The 20,312-nt window shown below is 68.2% G+C and overlaps 1 protein-coding gene across 4 annotated transcripts in view; it reads right to left on the bottom strand.

The window, feature by feature from the left end:
• Positions 1-10,589, bottom strand: part of TMC6 (transmembrane channel like 6) — a 52,038-nt gene extending 41,449 nt beyond the window's left edge. For 3 of the 4 annotated variants that reach the window (XM_075904175.2, XM_075904172.2, XM_075904173.2), the window contains exons 1-2: positions 10,328-10,589; positions 1,504-1,639 (exon numbers count right to left, since the gene is read on the bottom strand). The gene's annotated coding sequence lies outside the window, so the exon portion shown is untranslated. The remainder of the gene's footprint in view (positions 1-1,503; positions 1,640-10,327) is intronic. The other variant, XM_075904174.2, reaches the window with a different exon arrangement.
• Positions 10,590-20,312: the final 9,723 nt, after the last annotated feature.

Here is a 20,312-nt window from a genome sequence, read left to right on the forward strand (position 1 = left end):
CAATCCGGGGCCATTCCTAGCCAGGGAACCCCCTCTGTGCGCCCGCTGGGCGGCTCCAGCCCGATCCGGGGCCATTCCTAGCCAGGGAACCCCCTCTGTGAGCCCGCTGGGCGGCTCCAGCCCGATCCGGGGCCATTCCTAGCCAGGGAACCCCCTCTGTGAGCCCGCTGGGCGGCTCCAGCCCGTTCCGGGGCCATTCCTAGCCAGGGAACCCCCTCTGTGCGCCCGCTGGGCGGCTCCAGCCCGATCCGGGGCCATTCCTAGCCAGGGAACCCCCTCTGTGAGCCCGCTGGGCGGCTCCAGCCCGATCCGGGGCCATTCCTAGCCAGGGAACCCCCTCTGTGCGCCCGCTGGGCGGCTCCAGCCCGATCCGGGGCCATTCCTAGCCAGGGAACCCCCTCTGTGCGCCCGCTGGGCGGCTCCAGCCCGATCCGGGGCCATTCCTAGCCAGGGAACCCCCTCTGTGCGCCCGCTGGGCGGCTCCAGCCCGTTCCGGGGCCATTCCTAGCCAGGGAACCCCCTCTGTGAGCCCGCTGGGCGGCTCCAGCCCGATCCGGGGCCATTCCTAGCCAGGGAACCCCCTCTGTGAGCCCGCTGGGCGGCTCCAGCCCGATCCGGGGCCATTCCTAGCCAGGGAACCCCCTCTGTGCGCCCGCTGGGCGGCTCCAGCCCGATCCGGGGCCATTCCTAGCCAGGGAACCCCCTCTGTGCGCCCGCTGGGCGGCTCCAGCCCGATCCGGGGCCATTCCTAGCGCCCCCGGCTCCCCGCCAGGCTGTGTGGGCCCGCCCAGGAGAGCAGGCCCCCCGGTGCCACAGCCCTGCCCCCCGGCTCCCCGCCAGGCTGTGTGGGCCCGCCCAGGAGAGCAGGCCCCCCGGCGCCGCAGCCCTACCCCCCGGCTCCCCGCCAGGCTGTGTGGGCCCGCCCAGGAGAGCAGGCCCCCCGGCGCCACAGCCCTGCCCCCCGGCTCCCCACCAGGCTGTGTGGGCCCGCCCAGGAGAGCAGGCCCCCCAGCGCCGCAGCCCTGCCCCCGGCTCCCCACCAGGCTGTGTGGGCCCGCCCAGGAGAGCAGGCCCCCCGGCGCCGCAGCCCTGCCCCCGGCTCCCCACCAGGCTGTGTGGGCCCGCCCAGGAGAGCAAGCCCCCCGGCGCCGCAGCCCTGCCCCCCGGTTCCCCGCCAGGGCAAAATGCCCCACAGCCCTGCCCCACGGTGCTGGGAACTGCTCCAGGCAGAGCTGGCTGGGGGCTCCGGCCCCAGGAGCTCTCCTTGCAAGTGCCCCCTTCCCTGAGTCAATCCCCCCTCCGAAGCTCAGGGCTCCCCTCTGGCCGGGGGGGCACAGCTGGGCGGAGGAGCTGAGCCTGCCGGGGGAAATGTGCCAGTTGGGGGGCAGCCCTGCCCCCCCAGGCTCTGGGCTCAGGCCAGCTCCCCTGGCTGCTCCAAAGCCCGTGGCCAGCCCCTGAGGCCGGGCTGGGCTCAGACAGGCTGTTCCGGCGCCTCTCACCTACCTGGGCAGGTGCTGGGGCCCTGGGGATCCTGCACGGGGGAAGCGCCAAGCCCAGGAGAACAGGCAGCCAGCTCACATACCTCCCGCACCTGCACCGCAAAGGCTGCTGGGAGTCGTAGTCTTCTGCCGGGGGTCACCTGGCGGGCACAGGGGGGCTCGGTCTCAGCTCCAGGCACAGCAAAGGGCTCGGCAGCTCCCTGGGTGGGTCCCGGGCCAGGCCTGCCTCAGTGGGGCCAGGCCCAGGGCTCCGGAGAGCCGGGCAGGCCCGCTCCAGGGTAGCCTCCAAAATGGGGATCAGGATGAAGGCTCCAAATGGAAGCAGCCGAGGTCCTGGCTGTTTGGGGGCCTCTGGGGCTCCCCTCGACGGCCCTCCCTGCAGGGCAGCCCCAGGCCTGGACACCCCCCACCCTGCCCCTGGGCGGCACCCGCCATCAGCTGGCCTGGCCTCTGGGGGGGGTTGGCTAGGACGTCTCTCCTGCCTCCCCCCAGCCAGCGCCAGCGCCTGTCCATGGCCTGCCACGGGCACGGCGAGCTCAGCCCCCTCCCCTGCCCCACAGACACAGGGAACTAAGCACCCAACCCTGCCCAGGAGCCTGGGGGAGCTCTGCGCTATTCGTGTGCCCGTGTGCGCCGTGGGCATGGGCAGGTTCCCGTGCGCGCCGTGGGCACGGGGGGGCTCGGAGCGGGTTCCCGTGTGCGCCGTGGGCACGGGGGGGCTCGGAGCGGGTTCCCATGCGCGCCGTGGGCACGGGGGGGCTCGGAGCGGGTTCCCGTGTGCGCTGTGGGCACGGGCGGGCTCGGAGCGGGTTCCCGTGCGCGCCGTGGGCACGGGCGGGCTCGGAGCGGGTTCCCGTGCGCGCCGTGGGCACGGGGGGGCTCGGAGCGGGTTCCCGTGCGCGCCGTGGGCACGGGCGGGCTCGGAGCGGGTTCCCGTGCGCGCCGTGGGCACGGGGGGGCTCGGAGCGGGTTCCCGTGCGCGCCGTGGGCACGGGCGGGCTCGGAGCGGGTTCCCATGCGCGCCGTGGGCACGGGGGGGCTCGGAGCGGGTTCCCGTGCGCGCCGTGGGCACGGGGGGGCTCGGAGCGGGTTCCCGTGCACGCCGTGGGCACGGGGGGGCGCGGAGCGGGTTCCCGTGCGCGCCGTGGGCACGGGGGGGCTCGGAGCGGGTTCCCGTGCGCGCCGTGGGCACGGGGGGGCTCGGAGCGGGTTCCCGTGCGCGCCGTGGGCACGGGCGGGCTCGGAGCGGGTTCCCGTGTGCGCCGTGGGTACGGGGGGGCTCGGAGCGGGTTCCCGTGTGCGCCGTGGGCACGGGGGGGCTCGGAGCGGGTTTCCGTGTGCGCCGTGGGTACGGGGGGGCTCGGAGCGGGTTCCCGTGTGCGCCGTGGGCACGGGGGGGCTCGGAGCGGGTTCCCGTGTGCGCCGTGGGCACGGGGGGGCTCGGAGCGGGTTCCCGTGCGCGCCGTGGGCACGGGCGGGCTCGGAGCGGGTTTCCGTGTGCGCTGTGGGTACGGGGGGGGGCTCAGAGCGGGTTTCCGTGTGCGCTGTGGGTACAGGCGGGCTCGGAGCGGGTTCCCGTGTGCGCTGTGGGTACAGGCGGCCTCGGAGCGGGTTTCCGTGTGCGCTGTGGGTACAGGCGGGCTTGGAGCGGGTTCCCGTGTGCGCTGTGGGTACGGGGGGGCTCGGAGCGGGTTCCCGTGTGCGCTGTGAGTACGGGGGGACTCGGAGCGGGTTCCCGTGTGCGCTGTGGGTACGGGGGGGCTCGGAGCGGGTTCCCGTGTGCGCTGTGGGTACGGGGGGGCTCGGAGCGGGTTCCCGTGTGCGCTGTGGGTACGGGGGGGCTCGGAGCGGGTTCCCGTGTGCGCTGTGGGTACGGGGGGGCTCGGAGCGGGTTCCCGTGTGTGCTGTGGGTACGGGCGGGCTCGGAGCGGGTTCCCGTGTGTGCTGTGGGTACGGGGGGGGCTCGGAGCGGGTTCCCGTGTGCGCTGTGGGTACGGGCGGGCTCGGAGCGGGTTCCCGTGTGCGCTGTGAGTACGGGCGGGCTTGGAGCGGGTTCCCGTGTGCGCTGTGGGTACGGGGGGGCTCGGAGCAGGTTCCCGTGTGCGCTGTGAGTACGGGGGGACTCGGAGCGGGTTCCCGTGTGCGCTGTGGGTACGGGGGGGCTCGGAGCGGGTTCCCGTGTGCGCTGTGGGTACGGGGGGGCTCGGAGCGGATTCCCGTGTGCGCCGTGGGCACGGGGGGGCTCGGAGCGGGTTCCCGTGCGCGCCGTGAGCACGGGCGGGCTCGGAGCGGGTTTCCGTGTGCGCTGTGGGTACGGGGGGGGGCTCAGAGCGGGTTTCCGTGTGCGCTGTGGGTACAGGCGGGCTCGGAGCGGGTTCCCGTGTGCGCTGTGGGTACAGGCGGCCTCGGAGCGGGTTTCCGTGTGCGCTGTGGGTACAGGCGGGCTTGGAGCGGGTTCCCGTGTGCGCTGTGGGTACGGGGGGGCTCGGAGCGGGTTCCCGTGTGCGCTGTGAGTACGGGGGGACTCGGAGCGGGTTCCCGTGTGCGCTGTGGGTACGGGGGGGCTCGGAGCGGGTTCCCGTGTGCGCTGTGGGTACGGGGGGGCTCGGAGCGGGTTCCCGTGTGCGCTGTGGGTACGGGGGGGCTCGGAGCGGGTTCCCGTGTGCGCTGTGGGTACGGGGGGGCTCGGAGCGGGTTCCCGTGTGTGCTGTGGGTACGGGCGGGCTCGGAGCGGGTTCCCGTGTGTGCTGTGGGTACGGGGGGGGCTCGGAGCGGGTTCCCGTGTGCGCTGTGGGTACGGGCGGGCTCGGAGCGGGTTCCCGTGTGCGCTGTGAGTACGGGCGGGCTTGGAGCGGGTTCCCGTGTGCGCTGTGGGTACGGGGGGGCTCGGAGCAGGTTCCCGTGTGCGCTGTGAGTACGGGGGGACTCGGAGCGGGTTCCCGTGTGCGCTGTGGGTACGGGGGGGCTCGGAGCGGGTTCCCGTGTGCGCTGTGGGTACGGGGGGGCTCGGAGCGGGTTCCCGTGTGCGCTGTGGGTACGGGGGGGGCTCAGAGCGGATTCCCGTGTGCGCTGTGGGTACAGGCGGCCTCGGAGCGGGTTCCCGTGTGCGCTGTGGGTACGGGCGGGCTCGGAGCGGGTTCCCGTGTGCGCTGTGAGTACGGGGGGACTCGGAGCGGGTTTCCGTGTGCGCTGTGGGTACGGGGGTGCTCGGAGCGGGTTCCCGTGTGCGCTGTGGGTACGGGGGGGCTCGGAGCAGGTTCCCGTGTGCGCTGTGAGTACGGGGGGACTCGGAGCGGGTTTCCGTGTGCGCTATGGGTACGGGGGGGCTCGGAGCAGGTTCCCGTGTGCGCTGTGGGTACGGGCGGGCTCGGAGCGGGTTCCCGTGTGCGCTGTGGGTACGGGCGGGCTCGGAGCGGGTTCCCGTGTGCGCTGTGGGTACGGGCGGGCTCGGAGCAGGTTCCCGTGTGCGCTGTGGGTACGGGGGGGCTCGGAGCGGATTCCCGTGTGCGCTGTGGGTACGGGGGGGCTCGGAGCGGGTTCCCGTGTGCGCTGTGGGTACGGGCGGGCTCGGAGCGGGTTCCCGTGTGCGCTGTGGGTACGGGAGGGCTCGGAGCGGGTTCCCGTGTGCGCTGTGGGTACGGGCGGGCTCGGAGCGGGTTCCCGTGTGCGCTGTGGGTACGGGCGGGCTCGGAGCAGGTTCCCGTGTGCGCTGTGGGTACGGGCGGGCTCGGAGCGGGTTTCCGTGTGCGCTATGGGTACGGGGGGGCTCGGAGCAGGTTCCCGTGTGCGCTGTGAGTACGGGGGGACTCGGAGCGGGTTCCCGTGTGCGCTGTGGGTACGGGCGGGCTCGGAGAGGGTTCCCGTGTGCGCTGTGGGTACAGGCGGGCTCGGAGCGGGTTCCCGTGTGCGCTGTGGGTACGGGGGGGCTCGGAGCAGGTTCCCGTGTGCGCTGTGGGTACGGGGGGGCTCGGAGCGGGTTCCCGTGTGCGCTGTGGGTACGGGGGGGCTCGGAGCAGGTTCCCGTGTGCGCTGTGGGTACGGGCGGGCTCGGAGCGGGTTCCCGTGTGCGCTGTGGGTACGGGGGGGCTCGGAGCGGGTTCCCGTGTGCGCTGTGGGTACGGGGGGGGCTCGGAGCGGGTTCCCGTGTGCGCTGTGGGTACGGGGGGGCTCGGAGCGGATTCCCGTGTGCGCTGTGGGTACGGGGGGGCTCGGAGCGGGTTCCCGTGTGCGCTGTGGGTACGGGCGGGCTCCGAGCGGGTTCCCGTGTGCGCTGTGGGTACGGGGGGGCTCGGAGCGGGTTCCCGTGTGCGCTGTCGGTACGGGGGGGCTCGGAGCAGGTTTCCGTGTGCGCTGTGGGTACGGGGGGGCTCGGAGCGGGTTCCCGTGTGCGCTGTGGGTACGGGGGGGCTCGGAGCGGGTTCCCGTGTGCGCTGTGGGTACGGGCGGGCTCGGAGCGGGTTCCCGTGTGCGCTGTGGGTACGGGCGGGCTCGGAGCGGGTTCCCGTGTGCGCTGTGGGTACGGGGGGGCTCGGAGCGGGTTTCCGTGTGCGCTGTGGGTACGGGCGGGCTCGGAGCGGGTTCCCGTGTGCGCTGTGGGTACGGGCGGGCTCGGAGCGGGTTCCCGTGTGCGCTGTGGGTACGGGGGGGCTCGGAGCGGATTCCCGTGTGCGCCGTGGGCACGGGGGGGCTCGGAGCGGGTTCCCGTGCGCGCCGTGGGCACGGGCGGGCTCGGAGCGGGTTTCCGTGTGCGCTGTGGGTACGGGGGGGGGCTCAGAGCGGGTTTCCGTGTGCGCTGTGGGTACAGGCGGGCTCGGAGCGGGTTCCCGTGTGCGCTGTGGGTACAGGCGGCCTCGGAGCGGGTTTCCGTGTGCGCTGTGGGTACAGGCGGGCTTGGAGCGGGTTCCCGTGTGCGCTGTGGGTACGGGGGGGCTCGGAGCGGGTTCCCGTGTGCGCTGTGAGTACGGGGGGACTCGGAGCGGGTTCCCGTGTGCGCTGTGGGTACGGGGGGGCTCGGAGCGGGTTCCCGTATGCGCTGTGGGTACGGGGGGGCTCGGAGCGGGTTCCCGTGTGCGCTGTGGGTACGGGGGGGCTCGGAGCGGGTTCCCGTGTGCGCTGTGGGTACGGGGGGGCTCGGAGTGGGTTCCCGTGTGCGCTGTGGGTACGGGGGGGCTCGGAGCGGGTTCCCGTGTGTGCTGTGGGTACGGGGGGGGCTCGGAGCGGGTTCCCGTGTGCGTTGTGGGTACGGGCGGGCTCGGAGCGGGTTCCCGTGTGCGCTGTGAGTACGGGCGGGCTTGGAGCGGGTTCCCGTGTGCGCTGTGGGTACGGGGGGGCTCGGAGCAGGTTCCCGTGTGCGCTGTGAGTACGGGGGGGCTCAGAGCGTGTTCCCGTGTGCGCTGTGGGTACGGGGGGGCTCGGAGCGGGTTCCCGTGTGCGCTGTGGGTACGGGGGGGGCTCAGAGCGGATTCCCGTGTGCGCTGTGGGTACAGGCGGCCTCGGAGCGGGTTCCCGTGTGCGCTGTGGGTACGGGCGGGCTCGGAGCGGGTTCCCGTGTGCGCTGTGGGTACGGGGGGGCTCGGAGCAGGTTCCCGTGTGCGCTGTGGGTACGGGGGGGCTCGGAGCGGGTTCCCGTGTGCGCTGTGGGTACGGGGGGGCTCGGAGCGGGTTCCCGTGTGTGCTGTGGGTACGGGGGGGGCTCGGAGCGGGTTCCCGTGTGCGCTGTGGGTACGGGCGGGCTCGGAGCGGGTTCCCGTGTGCGCTGTGAGTACGGGCGGGCTTGGAGCGGGTTCCCGTGTGCGCTGTGGGTACGGGGGGGCTCGGAGCAGGTTCCCGTGTGCGCTGTGAGTACGGGGGGACTCGGAGCGGGTTCCCGTGTGCGCTGTGGGTACGGGGGGGCTCGGAGCGGGTTCCCGTGTGCGCTGTGGGTACGGGGGGGCTCGGAGCGGGTTCCCGTGTGCGCTGTGGGTACGGGGGGGGCTCAGAGCGGATTCCCGTGTGCGCTGTGGGTACAGGCGGCCTCGGAGCGGGTTCCCGTGTGCGCTGTGGGTACGGGCGGGCTCGGAGCGGGTTCCCGTGTGCGCTGTGAGTACGGGGGGACTCGGAGCGGGTTTCCGTGTGCGCTGTGGGTACGGGGGTGCTCGGAGCGGGTTCCCGTGTGCGCTGTGGGTACGGGGGGGCTCGGAGCAGGTTCCCGTGTGCGCTGTGAGTACGGGGGGACTCGGAGCGGGTTTCCGTGTGCGCTATGGGTACGGGGGGGCTCGGAGCAGGTTCCCGTGTGCGCTGTGGGTACGGGCGGGCTCGGAGCGGGTTCCCGTGTGCGCTGTGGGTACGGGCGGGCTCGGAGCGGGTTCCCGTGTGCGCTGTGGGTACGGGCGGGCTCGGAGCGGGTTCCCGTGTGCGCTGTGGGTACGGGGGGGCTCGGAGCGGATTCCCGTGTGCGCTGTGGGTACGGGGGGGCTCGGAGCGGGTTCCCGTGTGCGCTGTGGGTACGGGCGGGTTCGGAGCGGGTTCCCGTGTGCGCTGTGGGTACGGGAGGGCTCGGAGCGGGTTCCCGTGTGCGCTGTGGGTACGGGCGGGCTCGGAGCGGGTTCCCGTGTGCGCTGTGGGTACGGGCGGGCTCGGAGCAGGTTCCCGTGTGCGCTGTGGGTACGGGCGGGCTCGGAGCGGGTTTCCGTGTGCGCTATGGGTACGGGGGGGCTCGGAGCAGGTTCCCGTGTGCGCTGTGAGTACGGGGGGACTCGGAGCGGGTTCCCGTGTGCGCTGTGGGTACGGGCGGGCTCGGAGAGGGTTCCCGTGTGCGCTGTGGGTACAGGCGGGCTCGGAGCGGGTTCCCGTGTGCGCTGTGGGTACGGGGGGGCTCGGAGCAGGTTCCCGTGTGCGCTGTGGGTACGGGGGGGCTCGGAGCGGGTTCCCGTGTGCGCTGTGGGTACGGGGGGGCTCGGAGCAGGTTCCCGTGTGCGCTGTGGGTACGGGCGGGCTCGGAGCGGGTTCCCGTGTGCGCTGTGGGTACGGGGGGGCTCGGAGCGGGTTCCCGTGTGCGCTGTGGGTACGGGGGGGCTCGGAGCGGGTTCCCGTGTGCGCTGTGGGTACGGGGGGGCTCGGAGCGGATTCCCGTGTGCGCTGTGGGTACGGGGGGGCTCGGAGCGGGTTCCCGTGTGCGCTGTGGGTACGGGCGGGCTCCGAGCGGGTTCCCGTGTGCGCTGTGGGTACGGGGGGGCTCGGAGCGGGTTCCCGTGTGCGCTGTCGGTACGGGGGGGCTCGGAGCAGGTTTCCGTGTGCGCTGTGGGTACGGGGGGGCTCGGAGCGGGTTCCCGTGTGCGCTGTGGGTACGGGCGGGCTCGGAGCGGGTTCCCGTGTGCGCTGTGGGTACGGGCGGGCTCGGAGCGGGTTCCCGTGTGCGCTGTGGGTACGGGGGGGCTCGGAGCGGGTTTCCGTGTGCGCTGTGGGTACGGGCGGGCTCGGAGCGGGTTCCCGTGTGCGCTGTGGGTACGGGCGGGCTCGGAGCGGGTTCCCGTGTGCGCTGTGGGTACGGGGGGGCTCGGAGCGGGTTTCCGTGTGCGCTGTGGGTACGGGGGGGCTCGGAGCGGATTCCCGTGTGCGCCGTGGGCACGGGGGGGCTCGGAGCGGGTTCCCGTGCGCGCCGTGGGCACGGGCGGGCTCGGAGCGGGTTTCCGTGTGCGCTGTGGGTACGGGGGGGGGCTCAGAGCGGGTTTCCGTGTGCGCTGTGGGTACAGGCGGGCTCGGAGCGGGTTCCCGTGTGCGCTGTGGGTACAGGCGGCCTCGGAGCGGGTTTCCGTGTGCGCTGTGGGTACAGGCGGGCTTGGAGCGGGTTCCCGTGTGCGCTGTGGGTACGGGGGGGCTCGGAGCGGGTTCCCGTGTGCGCTGTGAGTACGGGGGGACTCGGAGCGGGTTCCCGTGTGCGCTGTGGGTACGGGGGGGCTCGGAGCGGGTTCCCGTGTGCGCTGTGGGTACGGGGGGGCTCGGAGCGGGTTCCCGTGTGCGCTGTGGGTACGGGGGGGCTCGGAGCGGGTTCCCGTGTGCGCTGTGGGTACGGGGGGGCTCGGAGTGGGTTCCCGTGTGCGCTGTGGGTACGGGGGGGCTCGGAGCGGGTTCCCGTGTGTGCTGTGGGTACGGGGGGGGCTCGGAGCGGGTTCCCGTGTGCGTTGTGGGTACGGGCGGGCTCGGAGCGGGTTCCCGTGTGCGCTGTGAGTACGGGCGGGCTTGGAGCGGGTTCCCGTGTGCGCTGTGGGTACGGGGGGGCTCGGAGCAGGTTCCCGTGTGCGCTGTGAGTACGGGGGGGCTCAGAGCGTGTTCCCGTGTGCGCTGTGGGTACGGGGGGGCTCGGAGCGGGTTCCCGTGTGCGCTGTGGGTACGGGGGGGGCTCAGAGCGGATTCCCGTGTGCGCTGTGGGTACAGGCGGCCTCGGAGCGGGTTCCCGTGTGCGCTGTGTGTACGGGCGGGCTCGGAGCGGGTTCCCGTGTGCGCTGTGGGTACGGGGGGGCTCGGAGCGGGTTCCCGTGTGCGCTGTGGGTACGGGGGGCCTCGGAGCGGGTTCCCGTGTGCGCCGTGGGTACGGGGGGGCTCGGAGCGGGTTCCCGTGTGCGCTGTGGGTACGGGCGGGCTCGGAGCGGGTTCCCGTGTGCGCTGTGGGTACGGGGGGCTCAGAGCGGGTTTCCGTGTGCGCTGTGGGTACGGGCGGGCGCCGCGCTCATCCCTGCGGGGAAGGGAAGCTCTACCCTCCTTGTCCCACGCACCCTGGGCATGGGCAGGGCTCAGTGCATGGCCCGGTGCCCCGCCTGCCCCCATCCTTCCCAGGCACCCAGAGAACTCACGTTAGCAGCTCGGTAGCCGTCCCAGCCGGTCCCAGCAGCTGGGGCCTCCGGAGGCAGCTGGTTCCCGGGGCCCGCGCAGGCTACGTCCTGCCTCTCACACACAGGGGCCGGGTGCTAGAGGCTTCCTGTCCCCAGCTGAGGCCACTCGCCCCTCCCGGCAGCAGGTTGCCCAAGCCCCCAGGGCACAGGGCTCTGCCTCAGCAGGGCTGCAGTCCGGGGCCAGGCATCGCCTGCTCTCTGGCCTTGCAGGCAGCAGAGGAAATGAGGGGTGGGGGGCAGGGTTCCTGTCACATGGCCCTGGGGCGCTTCTGCAGCTCTGCACCTGGCCCGCCCACGCAAGTGTAGGATGTGCAGCGGGGCAGGGGCTTGTGGCTGGCGCGGGGATGGTGCCGGGGCTGGCAGGGCAGGGGTAAGTCACTTCCTCTTTCGGCGGCGGAGCAGCCACGGCGCTCGTGGCTCCTCCATGATCTCGGCGCTGCCTGACACGGCCAAACCCGCTTGCCGGAGACACCTGGGAGACCCCCGGGCAGGTGCGGCCGCAGCCCGGCTCCCTCTGACCGATTCGAGGGTGGCAGGGGCCCGTGGGAAGGCCCCAGCTGGGTCCCTGCGGGGCTGGAACCAAGCGCTGCTCTGTGACCTGCAGGCCTGGCCCACGCAGCCATCCCCCGAGGGGCAGGGCTGGGGCAGGCACCCCGGCTGGGAGGCGGTGTTTGGGGTAGTGGGCGCCCAGGGAACGGGCCCGGGCCTGGCTTTGTCACGAGTCTACGGCCAGGGCTGGCCTTCCCACGAGGCCAACTGAGGCGGCCGCCTCCGGAGCCCGACTGCGGGGACGCCACTCGGGCCGAGTGTGGGACACTGCGTGTGCTGCGGGTGCAGACGTGTGCTCTCGGCCCCAGATGCACAGAGATGGGGGGCGCTGGAGGAAGGGGGGCACAAGAGACATCACAGGCAGGCAGGAGGAAGGGGGCCTGGGGGCGTCATTTGAGCTCCCCGCCGCAGGTGCCAAAATGTTGTGGGTCAGCCCTGTCTATGGCTGCGGGGCTGGTGAAGGGGCCTGCACCCTGGGGCCCTGCACCCGGGGCCCCACCTCCCCAGCAGTGTTGGCTGGGCTGAGAGCCAGCATGGCTCATGGGGGAGCGCCCCCCCCGCAGGGCGTGGGAGGAGCTGTGCTCTGCCGGCCCGCGCCTGCCTCCACCAGCGCATGGGCTGGGCAGGACGTCAGCCCCCGTCTGTCAAACGGGCGCCCTCCGGCCACGGCTGGACACGCCCCTCCCCGGCCTGGCGCACACGAGCGCAGGGCTGGGGCAGCGGCTTCCCAGTGTGCTCAGGGACAGGCCCAGACGGGGCTGGGCTCAGAGCGGGTTCCCGGTGCTCAGGGCTGGGCTGGAGAAAAGTGGCCGAGTTCGGTCTGGAGGGGATAGAATCACAGACACTGGCAGGGACCTCGGGAGTCAAGTCCAGCCCCCGCCCTCGCGGCAGGGCCGGGCACCGCCTAGACCAGTGGCCCCCCCCAACCTTGTTACACCCAAGGTCACCTTTTAAATCTCAGAACCGGCGAAGATCGACCGCCCCGCCCCTTCCTTGAAGCCCCGCCCCCTCTATTCCCCTCCTGTCCATCACTTGCTATCCCCAGCCCATACTCACACACTCCGATAAACAGTTTAGTTTTAAATGATGCGATGTATAACATTAAAATCACGTGTTTATAGCTATGCAATAAATGGTCTGGTTTTTATTCGTGCTATTTACATCTAAAATGAAGCATTTCTAATTATACATTTTGTGGGGACAGAGTTCTGCAGCGGGGGGCAGGGTGCTGGGAGGGCAGAGGACACGGTTCTGCAGCGGGGGGCAGGGTGAGGGAACAGGGTGCTGGGAGGGCAGAGGGCAGGGTGAGGGAACAGGGTGCTGGGAGGGCAGAGGGCAGGGTGAGGGAGCAGGGTGCTTGGAGGGCAGAGGGCAGGGTTCTGCGGCGGGGGCAGGGTGAGGGAGCAGGGTGCTTGGAGGGCCGAGGGCAGGGTTCTGCGGCGGGGGCAGGGTGAGGGAGCAGGGTGCTGGGAGGGCAGAGGGCAGGGTTCTGCGGCGGGGGCAGGGTGAGGGAGCAGGGTGCTGGGAGGGCAGAGGAAAGGGTTCTGCGGCGGGGGCAGGGTGAGGGAGCAGGGTGCTGGGAGGGCAGAGGAAAGGGTTCTGCGGCGGGGGCAGGGTGAGGGAGCAGGGTGCCGGGAGGGCAGAGGACGGTTCTGCAGTGGGGGTAGGATGAGGGAGCAGGGTGCTGGGAGGGCAGGGTTCTGCAGCGGGGGGCAGGGTGAGGGAACAGGGTGCTGGGAGGGCAGAGTTCTGCAGCGGGGGGCAGGGTGCTGGGAGGGCAGAGGGCAGGGTTCTGCGGCGGGGGGCAGGGTGAGGGAGCAGGGTGCTGGGAGGGCAGAGTTCTGCAGCGGGGGGCAGGGTGCTGGGAGGGCAGAGGGCAGGGTTCTGCGGCGGGGGGCAGGGTGAGGGAGCAGGGTGCTGGGAGGGCAGAGGGCAGGGTTCTGCGGCGGGGGGCAGGGTGAGGGAGCAGGGTGCTGGGAGGGCAGAGGGCAGGGTTCTGCGGCGGGGGGCAGGGTGAGGGAGCAGGGTGCTGGGAGGGCAGAGGGCAGGGTTCTGCAGTGGGGAGCAGGGTGAGGGAGCAGGGTGCTGGGAGGGCAGAGGACGGTTCTGCAGCGGGGGCAGGGTGAGGGAGCAGGGTGCTGGGAGGGCAGAGGGCAGGGTTCTGCGGCGGGGGGCAGGGTGAGGGAGCAGGGTGCTGGGAGGGCAGAGGGCAGGGTTCTGCGGCGGGGGGCAGGGTGAGGGAGCAGGGTGCTGGGAGGGCAGAGGGCAGGGTTCTGCGGCGGGGGGCAGGGTGAGGGAGCAGGGTGCTGGGAGGGCAGAGGGCAGGGTTCTGCGGCGGGGGCAGGGTGAGGGAGCAGGGTGCTGGGAGGGCAGAGGGCAGGGTTCTGCGGCGGGGGGCAGGGTGAGGGAGCAGGGTGCTGGGAGGGCAGAGGGCAGGGTTCTGCGGCAGGGGCAGGGTGAGGGAGCAGGGTGCTGGGAGGGCAGAGGGCAGGGTTCTGCGGCGGGGGGCAGGGTGAGGGAGCAGGGTGCTGGGAGGGCAGAGGACGGTTCTGCAGCTGGGGACTGGGTGCCAGTGGGGACAGAGTTCGGGGATTGGGAACGGGAATTAGGTCAGAGTTCTGTAGCTGGGGAGTGGGGGGGCTGGGGAGGCAGAGTCCCCTGCATCTGCCTCCTCCCAGGATTCCCCCCCAGAGGGAAACCAGCACATGCCTGCCCCGGGGCCAACCCCCCCCCATGCACGCCTCCCCCGGGGCTGACTCACCCCTCCTGTGCAGTGCAGGGAGCCGATGCTCCCTCCCGCAGTGCACCCGGCAGAGCAGCTAGCGCACTTCCAGAATCCCCAGCAGTGGCGCTAAGCTGCGGGACCTCTGTCCATCCCCGGGAAGCCGACACTACCTCCATTTTCACTTGAGGTAGGTAGCGGGGCTTCTCGGGGGTGGGAGGGAAATGGGGGCGGGGCGAACAGGACGCCTCGCGATCGACCAGTTGGTCGAGGCCTCACGATCGACCTGTTGGTGACCATGGATCTAGATCATCCCTGACAGGTGTGTGTCCAACCTGCTCCTACATATCTCCAGAGATGGAGATTCCACAACCCCCAGGCAACTTATCCCAAGTGTTGAACCCCCCTGGCAGGCAGGAAGTTTTTCCTAATGTCCAACCCAAACCTCCCTTGCTGCTCGTCCTGTCCTCAAAAACCAAGGAGAATAATTTTTCTCCCTGCTCCTTGTAACTCCCTTTTAAGTGTCTGAAAGTCGCTATCCTGTCCCCTCTCAGTCTTTTCTTTTCCAAACTAAACAAACCTGATTCTTTCCCAGTCTTCTAGATTTTTAATAATTTTTGTTGCTCTTCTCTGGACCTTCTCCAGTTTCTCCAAACCGTTCCTGAAATGCGGTGCCCAGAACTGGACACAATACTCCAGCTGAGGCCTAATCAGCACAGAGCAGAGCAAAATAATGACTTCTTGTGTCTTGCTCACCACACTGCTGTGAATGCAGCCCACAATCATGTTGGCTTGTTTTGCAACAGCGTCACACTGCTGACTCATATTTAGCGTGTGGTCCACTGTGTCCCCTGGATCCCTTTCTGCAGGGCGCCTTCCTAGACAGTCATTTCCCATTTTGCGTGTGTGAAAAATGTTTGTTCCTCCCTAAGTGGAGCACTTTGCATTTGCTCGTATTGAATTTCACCCTGTTTTCCTCAGCCCATTTCTCCAGTTTGTCCAGATCATTTTGAATTATGAACTCGCCCTCCAAAGCACTTGCAACTTGGTTGGCTAGATATCTATCGGGGTGCTCTAGATATCTATCGGGGTGCTCTAGATATCTATCGGGGTGCTCTAGATATCTATCGGGGTGCTCTAGAACAGGGCTACTCAACTTTGGAAGCTCTGGGGACCACACTGATACTCACAGGACATACCGAAGGCCGCAACTGAAGTGTGGTTGCATAGATACAAACAGCTTCCTTCACACTGACGGGCATGAATACAAAGATTAAGGCCAGACGACACAATACGCAGGCCCCATTGAAGTCAGTTCTGCTGATGTTAATAAAATGCGACTGTGACGTAGTGGGGGTATTGGGCTGCTTTCTATGCTGGCTCTGGGGTAACCCCACTGGCTGCTGCCGGTACCACAGCCCAGAAGGACAGGGATGGGTCATTATGCAAAGAGGGTCTCTCAACCTGTCTGACCAGCTACCCCCCATGGAGAGGAACAAAGGAAGGTGGATGCTGCCCTGGCTGGGGGGCAGGGCTGGAGGAGAGTGTCAGTTTTCTTTCTGGGAGCATGGAGGAAGCAGCCTCAGCAACAGGCTGGGGGGTTTAGAAGCCGAGACCCCCTCCCATATCAAGGGGGGCTGAGGCATCCTAGGCCTGCCCTGTAACCAGATGACATCTGTGCTGGGCTGTATCCTGGAGAGGCAATAAATTCCCTCTGTTCCACCAGCTGGTGGAGTCTGTACATGCCATTCCGGGGGGGCAGGAGACGGGGGACCCCAACGCGCCGTCACACTGGTGTCAGGGGTGGGATGCACTGCACCCCGTGGATGGAGCTTCCAGCGGCGAGCGACAAGGCGCAGTAGAAGCAAGAGCCCTGGAGCCAGGCGTGCTGGACACAGAGCGAAGCGGTCCCTGGGAATCGTTGGGCGCTGCAGCACTAGACTGGTGAGTCTGCACCGAGGGGCCCAGCGGGCAGATGGCCTACGCCCGACTCTTGAAGGCAGAGCTAGTGAAGCTGTGCAGAGAGAGGGGCTTGCCTGTGCAGAAAGCAACCAAGGCCCAGTGATTGCCCAGCTGGAAGAGAATGACCAGCCACGGGGCCAGGAATCTGTCCCCAGGGGAAGCAGCCAGACCCCCCCTGAGAGTGTGTCAGGCTCTGAGAGGAGGCAGAGCACTGGAGCCTGCCGGAGAGTTGGGACAGCTTCCCCTGGGAGGCCTGCAAGCCATAGGCCGTCTAGGGCAGGAGCCAGCCCAGCAGAGCTGTGGTGGCTAGAGATCCAGCTGCGGATGAAGGAATTGGAAGTAGAGGACCGAGAGAAGCAGCGACAGCATGAGCTGGCCATGGCAGAGCGGAGAACCGGCGGGGCACCGGCTGTGCCAAGAGTGGATGGGCCCCAGAGTCCCGGGGATGCCAGGCGCTTGGAGAGGCTCACGGTGGCCCAATTGAAGGACATGGGCAACATAGACGGGTTCCTCAGCTCCTTTGAGAGGGCCTGTGGACTGCAACGGGTCCCCCCAGCTGACTGGCTGCAGGAGCTCATCCCCACACTGAACCAGGAGGCGGCCGGAGTGCTCAGTCAGCTGGAGGACCTACAGCCAGGGGATTACAGCCGAGTCAAGGAGGCCCTGCTGCACAAGTTCGGGCTGACCCCCGAGATGTACAGGAAGAAGTTCCGGGGGGTACAGAAAGGGCCACGGGAGACCTATGTGGACCTGGCCTCCCGCCTGGCGCAATACGGCCGCAAGTGGGTGTCTGGAGTCGGAGCCCAGACCGCAGAGGAGCTGCTCAAGCTGGTCATGATGGAGCAGTTCTATGAAGCGTGCCCACCCAAACTGAGGCTGTGGCTCAAGGACCGGAGACCAGAGAACCCCCAGGAGGCCGGAAGGCTGGCGGATGAGTTCACAGAGAGCCGGTCCGGGTGTGAACGGGAGTCCCGGAGAGAAAGGGAACCGCGCAGAGACCGGATCTCGGCTGAGCGACGGAGGGAGTCAACTACGACGCGAGCCCAAGGAACAGGTCGTCTGTGCCCCAGAGAACCAGCCAGGGCCTGGACAGAGACAGCCCAAAGCCTAACTTGCCATCGCTGTGGGCAAAAAGGCCACAAGAGGGCTCAGTGCACCAGGTCCCATGACCTGGGACTTTCCGGGGTTAACTGGCTGGGGCAGGAGGAAGGGCAGGCTGCCCCAGAGGCAGGGGCTGGCAGGCAACCCTCAGGTCAGAGAGGGGAAGGATACTCAGTGCACCTCCCCTGGGAGGCCTGACCCTCGGGAGGCGGATTTCTCCATGTACCGGGTGGAGGCAGGGTGGCCCCTGTGGAGTGAGTGTCTCATACCCCTGGAGGTGGATGGTAGGAAGGTGACATAAGAACATAAGAACGGCCGTACTGGGTCAGACCAAAGGTCCATCTAGCCCAGTATCCTGTCTGCCGACAGTGGCCAGCACCAGGTGCCCCAGAGAGGGTGGACCGAAGACAATGACAGTGACGGGCTTCTGGGACACGGGGGCGGAGGTGACTCTGGCCCGATCCGATATAGTGGCCCCAGAGCAGATAGTACCCCACACGCAGCTGACCCTGAAGGGCATAGATGGGTCCCCGTTTAAGGTGCCTGTAGCCAGGGTGCATCTGAAATGGGGGGCCAAGGAAGGTCTCAAGGAAGTGGGGGTGCACCCGCACTTGCCCACCGAGGTGCTGATGGGGAATGACCTAGAGGAGTGGCCCCATGAATCCCAGCGGGCTCTAGTCACCACCCGGAGCCAGAGCCAACGAGGGGCTGGCAACCTGGATCTAGGGGAGGCCTCCCGACAGGGTCCTCAAGGTACCATCCCAGTGGACATGGGGTCCAGCCAGGCTGGGACTCCGGACCTAGGCTAAGGTGGGGAACAGGTCCTGATCCCTGCCTCAGCAGCTGAATTCCAGGCTGAGGTGCAGGCAGAACCCTCCTTGCAGAGGCTGAGGGACCAGGCTGGCCTCCGGGCGGCTCAGCCCCTGGGGGAGGTGGCCAGGAGAGATTCCTGCGGGAGCGTGGACTTCTGTTCCGTGAATGGTGTGACGTAGTGGGGGTACTTGCTGGGCTGTGGTGACCCCTGCTGTCTGGAGCAAGACCCAGCAGGGAAAACCTCACTAGGCCAAGGTAATGCCAAACTTGTTGAACCAGTGGCCAGACACCCCCCATGGAGAGGAACAAAGGAAGGTGGATGCTGCCCTGACTGGGGGGCAGGGCTGGAAGAGGGTTAGTTAGTTCCTGGCTGGAAGGCAGGGAATAAGGAGCTGGGGAGGGGGCTGGGACTCCCCTATCTCAAGGGGGGCACTGAGGCCTCTTAGCCCCAGTTCCTGTAACCAGATTACATCTGTGCTGCGCTGTGCTGGAGGAGCAATAAACCCCCCTCAATTCCACTGGCTGGTGCAGTCTGTTTGTGCCATTTCGGGGTGCAGGAGACAGGGAACCCCCAACGCGCCGTCACAAATGGCTTCCCCCCAGGAAGGTGGGGGCATGGAGGGTCCAGCGGTAGCTGGTCGTCCCCCAAAAGCATTGCCTCAAGCTGCTGTATTTGGTCCACGACGTCCCCGTTGGGGGCCACCGGGGGATCCGGAGCACCCGGCTGAGGCTGCTCCAACACGTCTACTGGCCGGGGATGTTTGCAGCCGTGCAGCGGTACTGCCGGTCCTGTGACTCCTGCCAGAGGGGTGGGAAGGCCCAAGATAGGAGGAAAGCTGCTAGGGGGTCTCTACCCCAGATAGAGGACCCTCTGGGCTCGCTGAGAGAGTTATGGGAGGGGAAGACCCCCCTGGATGGAGTGTCGGGTGTGGAAGCTGCCCTGGCTGTCCAGAGAAGGCTCGCTGGGTTCATGGCCCCGGCCCGAGAGACCCTGGCCAGAGATCAAGGCCAGCGGAAGGGTGGGTGTGACCCCCGAGGACAGGCCTGCGCCAGTCGCCCTGGAGCGGGGCGGCGAGTGGACAGAGGGAAGCCAATTCACGTGCCGGCCCGAGTCAAGGGGAGCACCCATGTCCCCAGGGCGGGTTCCCACGCAGAGGACCCGAACTTCCCTAGGTCACGAGCGGAGTGACCCTGCTCAGTTCGCTCTCGGAGGGGGGAGAACTGTGACGTAGTGGGGGTACCTGGCTGGTTTCTATGCTGCTGGCTCTGGGGTAACCCCACTGGCTGCTGCCGGTACCACGACCCAGAAAGACAGGGGATTATGTCATTATGCAAAGGGTCTCTCAACCTGTCTGACCAGCCACCCCCCATGGAGAGGAACAAAGGGAGGTGGATGCTGCCCTGGCTGGGGGGCAGGGCTGGAGGAGAGTTAGTTAGTTTTCTGTCTGGGAGGATGGAGGAAGCAGCCTCAGCAACAGGCTGGGGGGTTTAGAAGCCGAGACCCCCTCCCCCATCTCAAGGGGGGCTGAGACATCCTAGGCCTGCCCTGGAACCAGATGACATCTGTGCTGGGCTGTACCCTGGGGAGGCAATAAACTTCCTCTATTCCACCGGCTGGTGCAGTCTGTTCGTGCCATTTCGGGGTGCAGGAGGCGGGGGACCCCAACGCGCCGTCACAGCGACATTTCCCCGATTTCCACCCGTAGCACGGACCTTTCAATGAGCAATGGCAGGCCAGGAATGGAACTACTAAAACGCATCGCGCCAGCAGACCATTCTACTGAACACCTTTTGTTTTGGCTCCTATCCACGGGCCGCGTGTTGAGCCCCGCGTAAACCCAAACTGCACAGCGGGCTGCAAACAAACAGGCCACGGGCCGTATGCCACCCAAGGGCCACATGCTGAATAGCCTTGATCTAGAAGACGGTTCTTGGTCCTGCCACGAGAGCAGGGGACTGGACTTGATGACCTCCCGAGGTCCCTGCCAGTGCTAGTGTCTGTGATTATGTTTTTTAACCCCCCCCAGCTTGGTGTCACCCATAAACTTTGTGTTCTCTCTATGCCGATATCTAAATTGCTGATGAAGATACTGAACAGAACCGGTCCCAAAACAGACCCCTGCGAAACCCCCCTTGTTCTGCCCTTCCAGCATGACTGTGAACCACTGACAACGACTCTCTGAGAACGGCTCTGTGACGGCACGTTGGGGGTTCCCCGTCTCCTGCACCCCGAAATGGCACGAACAGACTGCACCAGCCAGTGGAATAGAGGAAGTTTATTGCCTCTCCAGGATACAGCACAGCACAGATGGAATCTGGTCACAGAGCTGGGCTAGGATGCCTCAGGCCCCCTTGAGACGGGGGAGACTGGGCCCCTAAACTCCAGCTCCTCTCCCTAGGCTGTCTCCTCCATGCTCACAGACAGCCAGCAACCAACTAACTAACTTCCAGCCCTGCCCCCCAGCCAGGGCAGCATTCCACCTTCCTTTGTTCCTCTCCATGGGGGGTGGCTGGCCACTGGTTTGCATAGTGACTCATCCTGTTTTGCTGGGACGTGGTCCCCACGGCAGCCAGTGGGGGTTACCCCAGAGCCAGCAGCATAGAAACCAGCCAGGTACCCCCACTACGTCACAGGCTCTCCAGCCAGTTATGCACCCACCTTGTAATAGCCCCATCTACATTGTATTTCCCTGGTTTATTGATATGGGCCATGCTAGACTGAGGGTACGTCTAGACTACATGCTCTGTCGCCAGAGGCATGGAGATTAGGCTACCAGGCATAGGAAAATGAAGCAGCGA

The sequence above is a fragment of the Pelodiscus sinensis genome, chromosome 20 (assembly GCF_052426305.1).
Source record: "Pelodiscus sinensis isolate ZL-2025 chromosome 20, ASM5242630v1, whole genome shotgun sequence".
NCBI lineage: Eukaryota > Metazoa > Chordata > Testudines > Trionychidae > Pelodiscus > Pelodiscus sinensis.